Source organism: Jatropha curcas, chromosome 4, assembly GCF_041381405.1.
Source record: "Jatropha curcas cultivar XTBG-Jc1 chromosome 4, XTBG_Jcur_1.0, whole genome shotgun sequence".
Classification (NCBI taxonomy): domain Eukaryota; kingdom Viridiplantae; phylum Streptophyta; class Magnoliopsida; order Malpighiales; family Euphorbiaceae; genus Jatropha; species Jatropha curcas.
In genome coordinates, this window is record NC_143154.1 from 21,189,310 (window position 1) to 21,200,437 (window position 11,128).

Sequence of the window (11,128 nt, forward strand, 5' to 3'; positions counted from 1 at the left end):
GATCCAATATGGAGGTTTGCCTAGTGAAGATCCTAATGCTCACATCACCAATTTTTTGGAAATTTGTGACACATTCAAACAAAATGGTGTTTCTGAAGATGCAATCAAGTTGAGGCTTTTTCCTTTTACTCTTAGGGATAAAGCTAGAGCATGGTTACAATCGTGTCCCGCTGGAAGTTTTACCACATGGGATGAATTAGCTCAAAAATTTCTAGCTAAATTCTTTCCATCCTCAAAAACCACCAAGTTGCGCAATGAGATAATGACGTTTGCTCATCATGATCAAGAGAGCTTGTATGAAGCTTGGGAAAGATTCAAGGACTTGCTAAGAAAGTGCCCGCATCACAGTTTGCCCAAGTGGTTACAGGTACAAACTTTCTATAATGCTCTATCTCCTAATATTAAAATCACTTTAGATGCAGCTGCAGGTGGATCTTTTGAAAAGAAAGGTATTGATGAAGCATATGAGTTGATAGAGGAGATGGCAAGCAACAGCCACTACCAAAACAATACCGAAAGAAGAAGAACTGCAGGAGTCTATGAAATAGACGCCATTACAGCACTTAATGCCAAGGTAGATAACATGGTAAGGAAATTGGACATGTTAACTACTAACCCTGTGAATGCTGTTATACAAATTTGTGATAGGTGCAATGGACAACATGGAATTGGGGAATGCATCATGGACTCTTTAAATCCACAAACTTTGGAGCAAGTGAACTATGTGATGAATCAAGGAAGAAAGAATTACCCTTATTCAAATTCATATGATAACAGGTTAAGGAATCATCCTAATCTATCCTATGGTAATCCTAACAATGCCTTGAATGCACCACCAGGTTTCCACCCTCCAGAAAAGAAATCCCATGATGACCTCCTCACTGCTCTTTCTAAATCACACATGGAATTCATGAATGAAACCAGAGAAAACCATAAAATCCAGCAAGCTGCAATCAGGAATTTGGAGATTCAGCTAGGGCAATTTGCAAACATGATGGCATCTCGACCTCAAGGTACGTTACCTAGCAATACTGAAAAGAATCCAAAAGAACAAGTGCAGGCTATCACTTTGAGAAGTGGTAAACAATTAGATGAACCACCAAAGAAAGAAAAGGAAGTAAAAGAACAACCAAAGGTGCCTATCATTGACTTAGAGGAGAAAGAAAAGGTGAAACCATATGTTCCCCCTGTCCCCTTTCCACAAAGATTAAAGAAAGCACAAGATGACAAGAGCTTCCTCAAATTTCTGGATGTGTTTAAGAAGCTTCAAATTAATATTCCTTTTGCTGAAGCTCTTGCTCAAATGCTAAGCTATGCTAAATTCCTAAAAGATATCCTGAGCAAGAAACGAAAAATTGATGATCAAGGAACGGTAATGTTAACCGAGGAGTGCAGTGCAATTATCCAAAACAAACTGCCTCCAAAATTAAAAGATCCAGGAAGTTTTTCTATCCCTTGTAACATTGGTAATCTTGACTTTGAAAAGGCTTTGGCAGATTTAGGTGCTAGTATTAATCTTATGTCTTATGAAGTTTTTAAGATGCTAGGTATGGGAGAGCTCAAACCAACAAGGATGTCTTTGCAATTAGCGGATCGGTCAATTAAATATCCTAGAGGGATTGTAGAAGACATGCTTGTAAAGGTAGGTACATTCATCTTTCCTGTTGATTTTGTTATCCTTGACATTGATGAAGACAGGGAAGGATCTCTAATCTTAGGACGACCCTTTCTTGCAACTGCAAGAGCATTAATTGATGTTTATGAGGGTAAGTTGACTCTAAGAGTTGGACAGGAAGAGATTGTGTTTGATGTACTTAAATCTTGTAGACTTCCTATGGATCATGGAGACTGTTTCAGAATTGATGTTGTTGATGAATGTGTGAAGACCACTTTGCATGTTGAAAATAACGTTAATGAATCAAGCATCTTGAATGAAAAAGAAAAGGAATCACCTAAGCATGAACTGAAACAACTTCCACCTCATTTAAAACATGCATTCTTAGGTGAGGACCACTCTTTTCCTGTTATTATTTCTTCTCACTTAACGCTTGATCAAGAGGAAAGGTTGTTGCAGGTTCTACGTAGGCACAAGAAAGCATTAGGGTGGTCTATTTTGGATTTACAAGGAATAAGCCCAAGTGTGTGTATGCATAAAATCTTGATGGAAGAAGACTACAATCCTTCAATCGAACATCAAAGGCGATTGAACCCGAACATGAAAGAGGTAGTCAAGGCTGAAATTATTAAACTCTTAGATGCCGGCATCATTTATCCAATTTCAGACAGTAATTGGGTGAGTCCTGTCCAAGTTGTTCCAAAGAAGGGAGGTATGACTGTTATTTCTAATGAAAACAATGAATTAATCCCCACAAGAACAGTCACAGGTTGGCGTGTGTGTATAAATTATAGAAAACTAAATAAGGCAACACGCAAAGATCACTTTCCCCTTCCCTTTATTGATCAAATGCTTGAAAGGCTTGCAGGATATCCTTTTTATTGTTTCTTAGATGGCTATTCAAGATACTTCCAAATACCTATAGCCCCTGAAGACCAAGAGAAAACTACTTTCACTTGTCCTTATGGCACTTTTGCCTATAGGAGAATGCCTTTTGGGCTATGCAATGCCCCTGCAACCTTTCAAAGGTGCATGATGTCCATCTTTTCTGATATGGTGGAAAAATTTATTGAAATATTCATGGATGATTTTTCTGTGTTTGGTTCTTCCTTCGATGCATGCCTTCATAATTTATCTTTAGTAATGCAACGATGTGAAGATACTAATCTTGTGTTAAATTGGGAAAAATGTCACTTCATGGTTAGTGAAGGTATTGTCCTAGGGCATAAAATCTCTCAAAGGGGGATTGAAGTAGACAAGGCAAAAATTGAGGTAATTGAAAAACTACCTCCCCCTAACACAGTGAAGGGCATAAGAAGTTTTCTTGGGCATGCAGGATTTTACAGGAGATTCATAAGGGATTTCTCAAAAATCACTAAACCTCTTTGCAATCTACTAGTTAAAGATGTTCCTTTTGAATTTGACAAAGATTGTTTAGATGCTTTTAACAGGTTAAAGAAGGAGTTAATCTCAGCCCCGATCATCACCACACCAGATTGGACTTTACCCTTTGAACTCATGTGTGATGCTAGTGATCATGCTGTAGGAGCTGTTCTTGGACAAAGAAAAGACAGGAAGTTGCATGTTATCTATTATGCAAGTCGCACATTGAATGATGCACAATTAAATTATGCAACTACGGAAAAGGAACTGCTAGCTATTGTTTTTGCTTTTGACAAATTCAGGGCATATCTAATTGGAGCTAAAACAATAGTCTACACAGATCACTCCGCCATTAAATACTTGCTGGAGAAGAAAGATGCAAAGCCGAGACTCATTCGTTGGGTACTTCTATTGCAAGAGTTTGACCTAGAAATTCGCGACAAAAAGGGGACCGAGAACCTCGTTGCTGACCATCTTTCCAGGCTTGAATTGGGGGAGGAAGATACAAGCGAGCTATAAATCAATGAAAGTTTTCCTCATGAGCAACTTCTTCTAGTAGCAAATGCTCAAACCCCCTGGTACGCTGACATAGTTAATTATCTTGTTTGCAAAATTCCTCCTCCCAATTTTTCTTACCAACAAAGAAAAAAATTTTTTCATGATATCAAATTCTACTATTGGGAGGAGCCATTTTTATTCAAGTATTGTAGTGATCAGCTCTTCAGGAGATGTATACCGGAAACTGAAATAGAAAGTGTCCTTAAATTCTGCCATTCAATGGAATGTGAAGGCCACTTTGGAGCAAGCAAGACAGCTGCGCGTATACTAGAAAGTGGTTTGTATTGGCCTAATCTTTTTAAAGATGCTTATAATTATGTTCGTCTTTGTGATCGTTGTCAAAGGTTAGGTAACATTTCGAAGAGACATGAAATGCCCCTGAACAGCATCCTTGAAGTCGAAATCTTCGATGTATGGGGTCTGGACTTTATGGGACCTTTTCCACCATCTTATTCAAATCAATACATTCTAGTGGCGGTGGATTATGTGTCAAAGTGGGCAGAAGTTGTTGCTCTTCCAAATAACGATGCCAAAAGTGTGATGAGCTTCATCAAGAAAAACATTTTTACAAGGCATGGTACTCCCAGGGCGATAATCACAGACGGAGGTAAGCATTTTTGTAATCGATATTTAGACTCCCTTCTTGCAAAATATGGTGTCACTCATCGTGTAGGTACTCCATATCATCCTCAAACCAGTGGACAAGTAGAGGTCACTAATAGAGAAATAAAAAAGATCCTCGAAACCACTGTTGGACAATCACGAAAGGATTGGTCCAAAAAGCTCGACGATGCTTTATGGGCCTACAGAACTGCATTCAAAACACCTATAGGTATGTCTCCATATCGCATGGTGTATGGTAAGGCTTGTCATCTTCCTGTAGAGTTAGAACATAAGGCATTTTGGGCCATTCAATTTCTCAACTTTAATGCCAAGGAAGTGGGACAAAAACGCTTGTTACAGCTAAACATGATGGATGAATTGCGCCTCCATGCTTATGAAAGTGCTAAAATATATAAAGATCGCACTAAACAATGGCACGATAAGCGCATTATCATGAGGGATCTAAAAGTAGGCCAGCAGGTGTTGCTCTATAACTCTAGGCTCCGGTTATTCCCTGGTAAGTTGCGCTCTAGATGGTCTGGACCATTCACAATCAAGGAAATCTTTCCTCATGGCGCGATTGAAATAGTGGATGGTAAGTTGAATCGAAGTTTCAAGGTAAATGCTCAACGTTTGAGAAGCTATCATAATGAAAACTTTGAACCAATCAAGAGTACAATTGGTCTTGCTTAGCCTAAACTAAGATAAGTGCGTCGAACTTAACGACATTAAACAAAAGTGCTTATGGGAGACAACCCATCTATTTTTTTTTTCTCTCCTTATTTGTCAAATCCCCATATTTTCTCCATAAGTGTGCTTTTGCTTTAGTTAGAGTTTTTGTAGGAAAAAGTGGAATTCCAGAACATAGCACGCCCACGCCGTGCTGTGTAGCACGCCCGTGCCATGAGGAGAGAAGCCAGCACGCCTAAAGCGTGCCCCGAAGCACGCGCGAGTTGCGCAAACGAGAGGCAGAGAATTAGGCCGCGCAACTCGCGAGCGCGAGCCTCACATGCGCGAGCGCGAACCTACACTATGCGAGCGCGAGTCTCACATGCGCGAGCGCGACCAACACTCGCGAGCGCGAACCTACACTGCGCGAGCGCGAACACTAGGCGTGCTAAGTGGCACACCCGTGCTACTGAAAAGAGGAAAAGATCATTTGAGAGACAGGGAAGAGCACGCCCAAGCCGTGCTCCATAGCACGCCCGTGCCAGGTACGCCTTTTCTTTGATTTGCAGGTCAGTGCAGAGCACGCCGAGGCCGTGCTAGTGAGCACGGCCGTGCCACGATCAAACCCACTTATTAATTGGCGCCCCTATTTAAAGAGCACGCTTTCAAACTCTCTCTTTTCCATCCCGCACGCCCTAGCCGTCACCTCTTTTCTCCCAAACTTTCTCTTTTCTTCTCCCTTTTCTCTCAAATCAAACACTTTCCACCCAAAATTTTCACATAATCAACTCCAACAATGTAACACCCCTTCCCGGTCCACCCGTTAACCCGAATGAACCGAGTCGAGATGCTACAACACTGGTTGACTGTATGATTAGACATGCTGATATCATCATACTGAATATTTATATATATATCTACAGATGAAGTTTACATTACTAGTGTACTGAATATTTATATACATTATACAAGTGTTCAAAATGAGATGGGCCCAACTGTGTGCCCTGTACATGCCATGAAAGAATAATAAAAGATACATATCAAAATAGGGAGCTACCCTGAAGACCCTGTCTTCTACAGATGAACTGCTGCAGTTGTACACTGTCGCTCTATAGACCAGTCTCAAAACCTGCGAGTTAAACAGGTAACTCGCTGAGCTAATACAGCTCAGTGGATATCTCAATATAGAAAGACATAATTAAGCACACATATATGCAGAAAGAATTATGTAAGTACATATAATCACACATAACATACGACTTTCATTCACATTGATGATCTTTCTTACTGTTTATTTTACTGTCTGATTCGTGCAATAGTAAGTTAAAATATCTGTATGGCTCCATAAGGTTATAGTGAAACCGAAGTGATAAGATAAACTGTATGAAACTGGATGAAATTGTATGCTATAGGCCCCGAACCGGATTCGCCTATGCTAATATTGTCCGTTTTGGTGCCCCTAACCGGATTTGCACCGCACGGTTTAATCATATCCACTCAACGGCCTGTAGCCGGAGTTCCAAACTGTATGGGGCGCAGATCTGCTATTCTATGTCGCGACATAGCCTTATCTACATGGTTTCTACCTAACCTCAACGGAGCTTAAGATTAGCATGTCAACAATGTAACACAATAGCACATAAATGGTTTCACAACGTCATGGTTCATCGTATTAATTTGATTTCACACCATATAAATGCTTACATGTTGTTTTAATCCATGTTCTTATATTATATTTTTGTTTTACAATGATTGGATGCATGCATGTTGAGCAAAGGAATGTAATTGTATAGAAAATGAAGTCCAAAATGCATGAAAACACAAGTCGCGAGCGCGCAGGAACAAGTCACGAGCGCGAGATGCTTCCCAGGGAGAAGTCGCGAGCGCGTCTTCAAACCTCGCGAGCGCGAGAAGTGCAATCGAGAGTCAGAGAGGTTTCTGGCTCAAGTCGCGACCGCGCAGCACAAGTTGCGAGCGCGAGATGAAGTCGCGAGCGCGCTTGTGGAGTTCGCGAGCGCGAAATATGCCATTTGAGAGTCAGAGAGTTTTTGGCCAAAGTCGCGACCGCGCATGTGCAAGTCGCGAGCGCGACTTGCTTTCCAGACCGCGCGGGCGCGCGACGTGTTTCCAGATTGTGCAGTCTGTGTTCTTTTGGCCATAACTCTCAATATACAACTTCAAATTGAGTGATTCAAAAGCCCACGTAAAGATAACACATAGAGGAACAAATAACTCTTCTATGACAATTCCTAGTTCCATCATTTACTGGGGTCAAAATCAAGATGAAGTCGCTGGTAAAATTTCCAGCAAACTCTGGTTCATAAACTCATTCCATCCCCTGTTTTCACATCATTTTCAATCCTCTCACTCCACAATAAGCAACACATGATCTCATGAGCAACACTCCACACAATTTTTCATGCAAAGAACATGGGAAAAAGAACAAGAGATATCAAACCTGTCTTGCCACAAAGCTGGGGCTCCGTTTTAGCTTCTCTTTTCTGCAACTTTTGAACTTTCTTCTCCTATACACAAGAATTCTCATAACTCATCTCCAATATAACTCAATTAAAGAGTGAATAACATATAACTTCAAGGAATTCTACTTACTTGGAGTGGACTTACTGCGTAACGTGCATGAGAAGTGCAAGGAAATGGAAGGGAAACGTAAGAAGAAAATGAAAAACGTGAAAATAGGAAAGTGAAAATGATAGGAACGGGTAGACTCTAGAAGAAGTGATTTGGCTGTGTAAACTCTCTAATTGGTACCTCAAGTATACAAAGGCTACAACTTACTACCCAAGCTATATGTTTGGAGGCAAACAAGTCCTAAACTTTCCATGCAAATAAGTCCACTTATCATCCATTCTACCCCAACCAGGTTTGGTTCAACCCGACTCAACTCAAGAGGATGTTACAGTTCTCCCCTTCTAAATAAAAACTTCGTCCCGAAGTTTACCTGTTGTAAACAAATGCGGATATTGTTGGCGCATGGTTTCTTCTGCTTCCCAAGTGGCTTCTTCTGTCTTATGATTCCTCCAAAGAACTTTCACCAATGCTATTTTCTTGTTCCGCAATTCTTTAGTTTCTTTGGCTAGGATCTGAACTGGTTCGTCTTCATACGTGAGATCCGGCTGAATTTCAATCTCGTCTGCTGATAACACATGTGAGGGGTCTGATCTGTATCTTCTCAACATGGATACATGAAATACATTATGGATTCGATCTAAGGTTGGAGGTAATGCTAGGCGATAGGCTAATGGTCCTACGCGTTCAACAATCTCGTATGGACCAATGAACCTAGGACTTAGCTTACCCTTTTGTCCAAACCTTAGGATCTTCTTCCATGGTGAAACCTTCAAAAATACTTTATCCCCAACTGAATACTCAATGTCTTTTCTCTTTAAATCCGCATAGGATTTCTGTCGATCACTTGCTTCCTTCAGCCGTCTTCTGATGATTTCTACTTTCTCTTCCGTTCCGCTAACCAAATCTGGACCCAAAATCTTCTTCTCACTAAGTTCTGTCCAACACACAGGTGTTCTGCATCTTCTACCATACAATGCTTCATAGGGTGCCATCTTGATGCTCGCTTGATAGCTGTTGTTGTAGGCAAACTCCATGAGAGATACATATTTGTCCCAACTGCCTTCAAATTCAATAACACATGATCTCAACATGTCTTCCAGGATTTGAATCACTCTCTCTGATTGCCCATCTGTCTGCGGATGAAATGCAGTGCTGAAATGCAGTTTCGTTCCTAATGCCTCTTGAAGTTTACCCCAGAACTTCGATGTAAACCTTGGATCACGATCAGAGATAATGGATGATGGAACTCCATGTAGTCGAACTATCTCACTAACATAAATTTCTGCTAACTTGTCCAGAGAATAGTCCGTCTTAACTGGTAGGAAATGAGCAGACTTGGTTAATCTGTCCACAATTACCCATACGGCATCATGCTTCCGCTGTGTCTGAGGTAAGCTAGTAACAAAGTCCATCGTGATCTGATCCCATTTCCATGTTGGCACTATTATGGGATGAAGTAACCCGGATGGCAGTTGATGTTCTGCTTTTACTTGTTGACATGTTAAACATCTTGTTACAACATCTCCGATGTCTCTCTTCATGCCTGGCCACCAGTAGCCTTTCTTCAAATCTTGATACATCTTGGTGCTACCTGGATGCATTGTATATGGACTGTTATGAGCTTCATGTAGAATCTTTTGTCTAACCTCCCCTGTCTGTGGTACAACAATTCTATCTGCATAAAACAAAACTCCATTGCTATCCAATTTAAATTTCCCACCATAATCTGCCTGGACTTGTTTAACCCATAGGGCTATTTGTGCATCTTTCTTCTGTGCTTCTGCAACTTCCTGAAGCCAAGATGGTTGTACTTGCATCTGTGCGAGAATAGCTCCTTGCTGTAGTAACTCCATACTAATTCTCATTAAGCTCAAAGCATACAAGGATTTCCGGCTAAGGGCATCCGCTACCACATAAGCCTTGCCCGGATGATAATTAATGACATAATCATAATTAGCCAAAATCTGCATCCACTTCCGTTGTCTTGAATTCAAGTCCTTCTGTGTTGGTAAGTACTTTAAACTCTGATGATCTGTGTAAATGTAACACTTTTCACCATACAGATAATGCCGCCATACTTTGAATGCTAGAACAATGGCTGCCAGTTCTAAATCATGGGGTGGATAATTCAACTCATGTGGTTTCAATTGTCTGGAGACATAGGCGACCACTTTCTTATCTTGCATGAGTACACATCCCAACCCAGTATGAGAGGCATCACTGTAAATCTCAAAGCCTTTACCTGACACTGGCTGAGTTAACACTGGTGCTTCAGTCAACTTTCTCTTCAAAGTGTCAAAACTCTGCTGACATCTAGCATCCCATTGAAATACAACCTCTTTTTTCAATAGTCTTGTTAAAGGTGATGCAATGATGGAGAATCCTTTTACAAACCTTCTGTAATAACCGGCTAAACCCAGAAAACTTCGAACTTCTATGACATTTCTGGGTGGTCTCCAATCAACAATAGCTTCAATCTTCTTAGGATCCACTCTGATACCCTCCGATGACACCACATGTCCTAAGAAAGAAACTTCTTCTAGCCAAAACTCACACTTACTGAGCTTAGCATACAGCTGTTTATCTCTCAATGTCTGAAGTACAATCCGTAAATGCTTATCATGTTCTGCCCTGTCTCTGGAGTAGACCAAAATGTCATCTATAAACACCACCACAAACTGATCCAGGTATGAATGAAATACGCGGTTCATGAGATCCATGAAAACCGCCGGTGCATTTGTGAGACCGAATGGCATTACTAAAAATTCAAAGTGACCATATCGGGTCCTGAATGCAGTCTTAGCGATATCTTCTTCCTTTATACGCAACTGATGATATCCCGACCTGAGGTCGATCTTAGAAAACATACCTGCACCTTTTAACTGATCAAACAAATCATCGATGCGAGGCAATGGATACTTATTCTTAATTGTCAGTTTATTCAGCTGTCTGTAATCAATGCACAATCTGAATGATCCATCTTTCTTCTTAACAAATAATACCGGTGCTCCCCAAGGTGATACACTGGGTCTGATAAAGCCTTTATCCAATAACTCCTGCAGCTGAATCTTTAACTCTTTTAACTCTGCTGGTGCCATTCTGTAAGGTGCAATTGATACTGGTGCTGCTCCAGGAAAGACATCTATGGTAAACTCCACTTCCCTCCTTGGTGGTAACCCTGGTAACTCATCTGGAAATACATCTGGATAATCACACACTGTTGGTATGTCTTCCACTTTCGACTTTTCTTTATCTGCGTGTAATGCACATACCAAGTATGCTTCACAACCCTTCTGTATGAATCTCTTTGCTGCTATGGCTGATATCACATTACCCAGAAAATCTCGCCGCTTCCCGACTACTGTAATCTCTTCCCCTACTGGTGTAGATAATGTCACCCTTTTCTTTGCACAATCAACTAGAGCATTATGTCGAGATAGCCAATCCATGCCCAAAATAACATCAAATTCCCTAAATGGCAACTCCATAAGATCTCCTGGAAATTCCTTTCCATGAATAACAATTGGACAGTCTTTGATCACCGTATGAGTTGTTACTACATCTCCTAATGGATTGGTAACCAACATACCCTGACCCACATGTGCAACCGCTAACCCTTTAACCCAGGGTGTAGACACACTAATGTATGAATGAGATGAGCCAGGATCAATTAAAGCATAAACTCCATGATCACATAAAGAAAACTCACCA

The 11,128-nt window shown here is 40.8% G+C and overlaps 1 non-coding gene across 1 annotated transcript; it reads right to left on the minus strand.

Annotated features, from left to right (window-relative positions):
- Positions 1–244: 244 nt before the first annotated feature.
- On the minus strand, positions 245–350 carry LOC149496966 (small nucleolar RNA R71). Its single transcript, XR_016320711.1, has one exon. It is a non-coding gene; the product is annotated as a small nucleolar RNA R71 (small nucleolar RNA).
- Between the last annotated feature and the right edge of the window lie 10,778 nt (positions 351–11,128).